Source organism: Coffea arabica, chromosome 6c (assembly GCF_036785885.1).
Source record: "Coffea arabica cultivar ET-39 chromosome 6c, Coffea Arabica ET-39 HiFi, whole genome shotgun sequence".
NCBI classification, from domain to species: Eukaryota; Viridiplantae; Streptophyta; class Magnoliopsida; order Gentianales; family Rubiaceae; genus Coffea; species Coffea arabica.
The window spans coordinates 54,702,402-54,709,792 of NC_092320.1; the positions used below are offsets into that span (position 1 = coordinate 54,702,402).

General features: G+C 31.7%; 1 long non-coding RNA gene across 1 annotated transcript; it reads right to left on the bottom strand.

Annotated features, from left to right (window-relative positions):
* Nucleotides 1–3,367: 3,367 nt before the first annotated feature.
* On the bottom strand, nt 3,368–5,578 carry LOC140008117 (uncharacterized). Its single transcript, XR_011815521.1, has 3 exons — nt 5,353–5,578; nt 4,506–4,565; nt 3,368–3,551 (listed from the first exon to the last, which is right to left on the bottom strand). It is a non-coding gene; the product is annotated as an uncharacterized lncRNA (long non-coding RNA).
* Nucleotides 5,579–7,391: the final 1,813 nt, after the last annotated feature.

Genomic DNA, 7,391 nt, shown 5'->3' on the forward strand with positions numbered 1-7,391 from the left:
ATGGTAAAGATTTCCATTTTATCTTCACAAGTGTTCTTCTTTTTAAGAAATAAATAAAGACAAAAAAAATAAGGCAAACGTATTTATAGGCTTAAATGAGAGGAAAAAAAGTTGGTAGCCATCCTATCAAAAAGAGGGAAAAAAAATTCACGATGCACTGCAATAGTGTTACCATTCTCATCCAAGGAAAATAAGATGAAACAAAATTATGTGCTTTAATATATTCAATAAATTTGGTTGTCAATATCTCTCCTAATTTCTTTTCATTCCTTTTTATAGTGAAATTGATTTCAAAACCCAACTTGGCTTATAGAGAGATTGACACACTGTTTAGGTGATTATAAATTCCTCGATTGGACTCTCAAATCGTGTCCTTTTCCCCTTCTCGTGCATAAGGCTTGAAGTCTCAATCTAGACCAAAGAAAAATTTTATTTTGAAGAAATGAGGCCACATTTGACCACATTCAATAATTTTAGGATAAGCTAAGAACTCGGTTTCTCCCCGCACCAACCCGCCCCCCTCAAAGCCAAAAAAAAAAAAAAAAAATGCCCATCATTGGAATAAGAGATTTAACGCTTTTTCTTCTCATGTCATGAGTCATGACACTGTTTGAACGACAGTGAAGGCCAGCAGAAATTCAAATAAAGTAACTAAAGAGGAAAGGTGGGAGGAAGACGGACAAGTGTGATGAAAGATAAAAGGAAAAGCACCCGTTTTTAACCTTTCTGATGCTTATCATTTGTTTCTTGCATATTAATGCATAGGCAGACAATAAGTTTCGTTTGTTTTGCTCTCAAGAAAAAGGATGTGAGCGAAGACATCTTCTAGAGGTTTTGTTTTTTTAAATTTGGTTAATTGGAGAACAAGACTTTGGCTATCTTACACGAAGCTTAAATAATTCTAAGAGCAGTGTCAAGTAATAATTTTGATTTTGTTATTTTTGAACGAGTCACAAATAGTATCTCCACGTATACTTCTATACACGTACTACATTGTAGTTTATTGTAATTATTGTACTTTGGATAAATATTTCTTCATAGAGGTATTTAGACTACAATATATACATATATATATTTTTTTTGTTTATTTAGACTGCAATTGTATCTCCATATAAATAATGTTTAATGTTTTCTTCTCTTATATGCTTGAGAGGTTATACCTACGCATGCAATGGATGAAAAAAAATCCTGTGATTGTATAAAAAATTATGCTACAAAAGAGAAAACATCTGTCTTTTATTTTTTAAAAAAATTACTCACATTGTGATTCTTTTTAGTATTTAATCGAAAATTAGAGATTTTGAATTCTAATCTCCCTATTTCCTCCCCACCTTTTGAATTCCACACTTCCTCAACTAGAAAATTTTAGGGATAATATCAGAAAGCTCACCTGAGGTATCTCTTAATATTACCTGGCACCTTTAAGGTTTTAAAAATATCACTTAACTCCCTTATTTTTGTTTTTTGTGTAACAAAATTTTCAAAAACCCTAAACTACCTTTTTGCTAATTTGGCTAAATAAAAATACCGATAAGTCACTTTGTTTACTTCAAGAGAAACCACCATTTAAAAAATAATCTTTAGTGGTACCACCACATCACAAAGCTATAGCCCATAAAAATATAAATTTGAAAAATAAAAAATATATTTGTAAAAAATACATTAGCACCAATTTTATTCTGCATGTTCAAAATTGATTTCTTATGAAACTCATATTTTTTTCCCAATTTCTTCTCAACTCATTCTCCAAGCCTTTAAATTGTACTAATCATTACAAAAACCAACTCAAAATAAACAAAAAAATCATATCTCATTCTATCTCAACCATAATAAGTAAAAGATAAACAAAATTCAATTCACTATTATTTATAAATAAAAATTGCATAGTCATCCAAAAAATGAATAAGAGAGATTGTTAAAAATAAGGGAAAGAGAAGAAAGTGACATTTGTTTTTTTTTTAAACTTTTTGAACTCCATTTATTTGATACGTGAATTATGTATCAAGTGAAGACTAGTATAGTCTTTTTGTAATTATTAAGGGAAATAAGTGATATTTTCAAAATTTAAGGCATGCTAAATAATATTAGGAGAAATCTCAAGAAAGGTTTATGATATTATCCCAAAATTTTTATTTAAAAAGTGTTTTGTTAAATTAAAAATGATGTGGCCCCCTATGATATTCTCTTTTGGAAGGGAGGGGTTTCTTTTGGGATACAGGATAAAGAGAATTAGAGTGTCACGCCAATCCTCGTAGAGAGACAGAGTTTATTCCCCAAGTACCCAAAGGCAAAAAGCAGCCCTCTGTCTGCTATCCTACATAGCCTTATTGGCCCTTTTTCAGTCTAATCTCTCATTGCCCTCTGTCTTCGTTAGCCTGCACCAGACTTTTTGTCCGATCCAATTTATCTTTCATGAATCCAACAACCCACTTGAGAGCCCTGAATTGTGCAAGATAAACAATAAAAGGGTTAATTGCACTAAACACCGTTTAATTTTGAGAATCTTGCACTTTGTCCCGCAGAACTTTTAAAATAGGTAGTTTACGCCAATTTAGAGTTGGCTGACCAAAATACCCTCTAAGTCTAGAATTGAATTCCTTTTTAATTGAAGGATGTATTAGATTTTTGGGTAAAATACCATAAAACTCCCTGTGATTTGCCAAATGTATAATTTAACTCCCTCTAATTTGAAAATCTATACTATAGTTCCCTATGGTTTTGACTAAATTGAAAATTGGACAAAAAGCATCCAATCTAATAAAAGTATGTAAAATATCAATATTGCCCCTACTATATGTAAAATGTTTTTCATTCAATTTTTAATTTAATCGAAATCACAAGGAGGTATAGTATAGTTTTTCAAATAAGAGAAAGTTAAATTGAGCATTTGGCAACCCACAAGGAGTTCATTTATATAGGGGCATTATTGATATTTTACGTACAACCATTACATTGGATGCTTTCTATCTAATTTGCAAATTAGTTGAAACCAAAGAGAGCTATAATGTAGGTTTCCAGACCAGAGGGAGTTAAATTATACATTTGACAAATTACAGGAAGTTTTTTAGTATTTTACCCTAGATTTTACATTATTTGTGAATTCCATTTTTCTTTTTCTTTTTTTCTCTTTTTGCTTATGACCACATAGTTTTGAGTTAAACCATATAGAAATATCCATGATACTCCATTGGGTACCCAGCTTTGGTCTGTGACTCTTTTTTTTCCAAACAATTAGAACTAGTTTTAGATTGGAGTTGAAAAATTTGAAGGATTTTATGACGACTCCACCTCCTCTTAGGGTATACCCCAAGATTTAGTGGGTCGCCTACCTGGCTTTCGTTAGGAGTCACTCACAAACCGCAATCAATAACACTAAAGTCCTTTAATATAACATTTTCATGCTACAAATCGTCCAAATATTCAAATTAAAGTACAAGCCAAAAGAAAAGAGTTTAAATGGCTAGTTCCATAATACAGTATGTTAGCCAAATACAAGATCCAGATTTCCTATTATAAACTATTGCTATTCTCCTCTCTCTCATACCCACACCCTATTAAGGAAAGGAAATAATGAGATGAGTTAAAAATCCAGTGCGGTTCTAAAAAACAATAAGCAATCTATCGGACATTATAAAATTCACATGATAGCATGATCATATATTTCATGAAGCAAGCAATATCCATATAAATTATTCAACAATATACAGTCAATAACATATTCACGTAAAAGAATATAGTTTGCTTTTGCGAACTAGTTCCGTAGAAATAGTATGCTCTTGCGAGCCAATTCAATAGCAACTTATCCAGCATCCGTTGACACTTCGTCAACGTTGGGAATACAGAAATAATCCAATAGATTACCACATCACTCCAATCTCCATCCACCGATCATCCTTATACTGGGCCCACATACCAAATATAACAGTAAAGTAATATTTGAGTATACCGAATCCAGTGTAATAAACAATAAATACTACCCATGATTCGTTAATTGCCTCTATCAAACCCTTGGTAGTTCACTTCGACCAACTAACTAATGAGGTTTAGGCTTTGAAACCACAATAACAGTATAGCCAATGTGGTAAAAGTATACAACCGACTATCAAGCCAATCACTCGGTGGAGTCATTGGGGTAAAGCACACGAGCACCCAACGCTCAAGTATTGCATTTCACTTATTCAGATCATTTGTAAACAAGATAGAAATCCTCTCTTCACTCAAAGCTGCCAAGCCTACCCGACCTCACTAAGGCGGGTCTCAGATAGGGGTTCCAACAAATGGCCCAGTTCAGCTGATGCGATCAAGTACGCATCAGACCTACATTTATGCACATTCAAGTCCACATTCAAGATCATGGAATTCAAGTTCACGGAAGTTGAGCGCGATCAAGTACACACTTACCTATGCACTAACAATTCAAGATATTTGGCAATTTTGATCAACAAGTCACATGAAGCATCAATCAAGTAAATCACATGGTCCTAACATGCAGTTGGAACACTCACCACTATATTACGATCTTTCCACTTCAAACCCTGGTTCTTCTTCTTGAACACTTTCAAGTCCTGTGATCATATAGTACATCAAGAGTCTATCAACTCTAAACCAATATAAATGAGAAAATTTGGGTTTTGAAACTTCACTTAGAAGACACATCAATTTGCAGGTTTTATCCTAATATAGCTTCCAAAATTGCAAAGTTTTCTTATTCAAATCAAGGGGAAAAATCACGTGCATGCTATAACAATGTTTCAAGGATAATATGGAGCACAAATACATCGATTATAGTTAAGAATTTTGAAGAAAATGGGACAAGACTCTTGAGATTCAAAGCTGGAAATTTCAAGCAATAAAATGGTTTGGAGAAAAATCATTTTCCTCATCTTAATCCTCTTTGTTTTGACTCAAACCAACATACATGTGAAGATCAAAGTATTATCAAGTATCTTGAGTAAAAGTATGTCACAATCACCCTAAACTTACAGCTCAAACTCTACCTTGCTCTCTCTTTCTCGATCGACCAAAGAAGAATTGGCAGCAACTTGTCCCCAAGTTTCTCTATTTAAACCTCCAACTTTCAACCTTATTTCCATAACAAATACACTATCGATCAAAACTAACATGTCATGAGGTGTAAGGCATATTCTTGGCAAAGGAATCCCTCAAAATTTCACATAGATAAACTCTAAACTAGGCTATATATTTTATGCACCAAAGTTGGAAATTTACTAGATCACTTGAAAAAAAAAGTGAAATCCTCTATAAAAGTCCTTTCTTTAGTTTCTATTACATCATACATCAACTAAATTCAAAGATAATAAAAAAAAAGATAGGTTTCCTAGCAAAATTCACCTTTTTACCTCCAAAACCTAGGATAGAAAGCAAATCAAGAAAGTTGCAAAGCTTCCTTCCTCCAAGAACTCCTCCAAGAGCTTCCTTCCAAGCTTGATTCAAGAATTGATGGAGTAGATTAGGGTTTCTCTCTTGTTTTCTCACTAAATAGACAAGAAATCAAGGTTTAAACCTTGTGTTTTCTGTCCCTTTTTTTTCTCCTCAATGGTTCAGCCAAAACAAGGGAAAAAAATGAAGAAATAGTGATGAACGAAATCGTAAGTTGGATAAGTATTACCTCTAGTCTTGGTCAAGAGTCTTTGGTTGCTTGACAAATGGCAAAACAAGAGCAAATGTCTATCTAATTGTCTCTCATGCACCAAAATATCTAGTTCTCCTCCAATTAACTCTTAACACCTCTTGTCACATAATCCCTTTTGCACAAAACTCCTTCTTGTCTACCAAATTTAATGCACACACCTCATTAGTTAATCACCTTAGCATAAAGCACTAGAAAACTCAACATGCACCGAGTTAAATAAGGCAATAAAAGACAAAAGCATTACTCAACCATTAAATTAACCAAGAATTTAAGGCAAATAGGTTAAATAAAAGATATGAAAATAATTTTCAAGTCCTCACAGATTTGGTACGGACATTGTCGGTCCAACCTATTAACATGCCTACTTTTGAAAAATTATAGTATTAAATTGAACAATTGCACACCATCAATAAGCTTTTATAATCTTATTCAAGCATATGCAAATTAAAATTTGGTCAAGGATTTTGCAGCTGTTTACCAAATATTTGATAGAATTTGATAATGATGAAAATTTTTAATTTTGAGTGCTATCAAACATACTATTACACCAGTATTCCATGAAATAGAGGTGCTACGAATACTATGGCGAATGCATTCAAGTTTATAAGCTAAAATTAGAAGCAATTCAATATTAATATTTGTTCAAATTTCTCATTTGTAGCTCCCATTGCCTTCAATGTCAACTCGATTGTGCTTCAAATGTATGAGTTGTATTTGTCCGTATTATGATCCTTAATTTCCAAGTTAATTAAGATAGAGGCCTATGGAAGACCATCCAAAGGATTGTCTGGTAATACTTACCATGTACTACATTATTGGGGTGTTCATAATTATGTAGAAACTGAAAAATCTGCAAAATGAATTTAGTTCAGATTTTAAATTTATTAAATCAAAATCGATCCAATATCTAATATTGGTAAAGTAGTTTGGGAATGGATATTAAAGTTAGATTCATGAATTTCGAATATTGATTCAATTTCCTAATTGCTTACAACGATATTGTATGTCGTATATCTGTTAATATATATATACACACATAGTTAGGCCCACTATGCCTCAACTCCTAATTGGACAATGGAAGTGCGCACACACACACACATATATATGTGTACGAATGTATATGTATAGGTATGGACAGTCGTTAATAGACCTAAATCAAACTCAATCAACTATATAAATGCATAAACTAATAATTATTACTAGAGGATAGGGCCCACACAATGCGCAGAAGTTTGATATGTGTGATTTTAAATAGCTAGTAGTTGGTGTTTTATGTAATAACCACATAAATAAGGAAATGAATTAACATAAATTTATTAATAGTTGAAATGAATTAAAATTATAATTGCACAAATAGAAATGATAAAATTCGACTATAATATTTTGAAATAAGAATGAAAATAAAAAAATTCAAATAACTAAATTCAATAAATCTATTCATTATTTTTAGAGAAATAAATACATATTTCTTATATTTTTAATAAAAATTCATATTTTAAGTGAAAATTTTCATTTTTTTTGTAATTGTGTTTTTAAATCCAAGGAATTTTTGTAATGAATTTGAAGAAGATAAATTTATCTGCTAGGATTAAATTATAAGCTAGTTGAAATATTTCTTGAATTTAGTTACAATAAAATCGAACGTGTTAACTGAACACTTAAAAATTTATTTGTAGTTAAGGATGCTTATTCTAGTGAAAACTCATTGGATTATAACTAAATTCAAGTAAAAAATTGT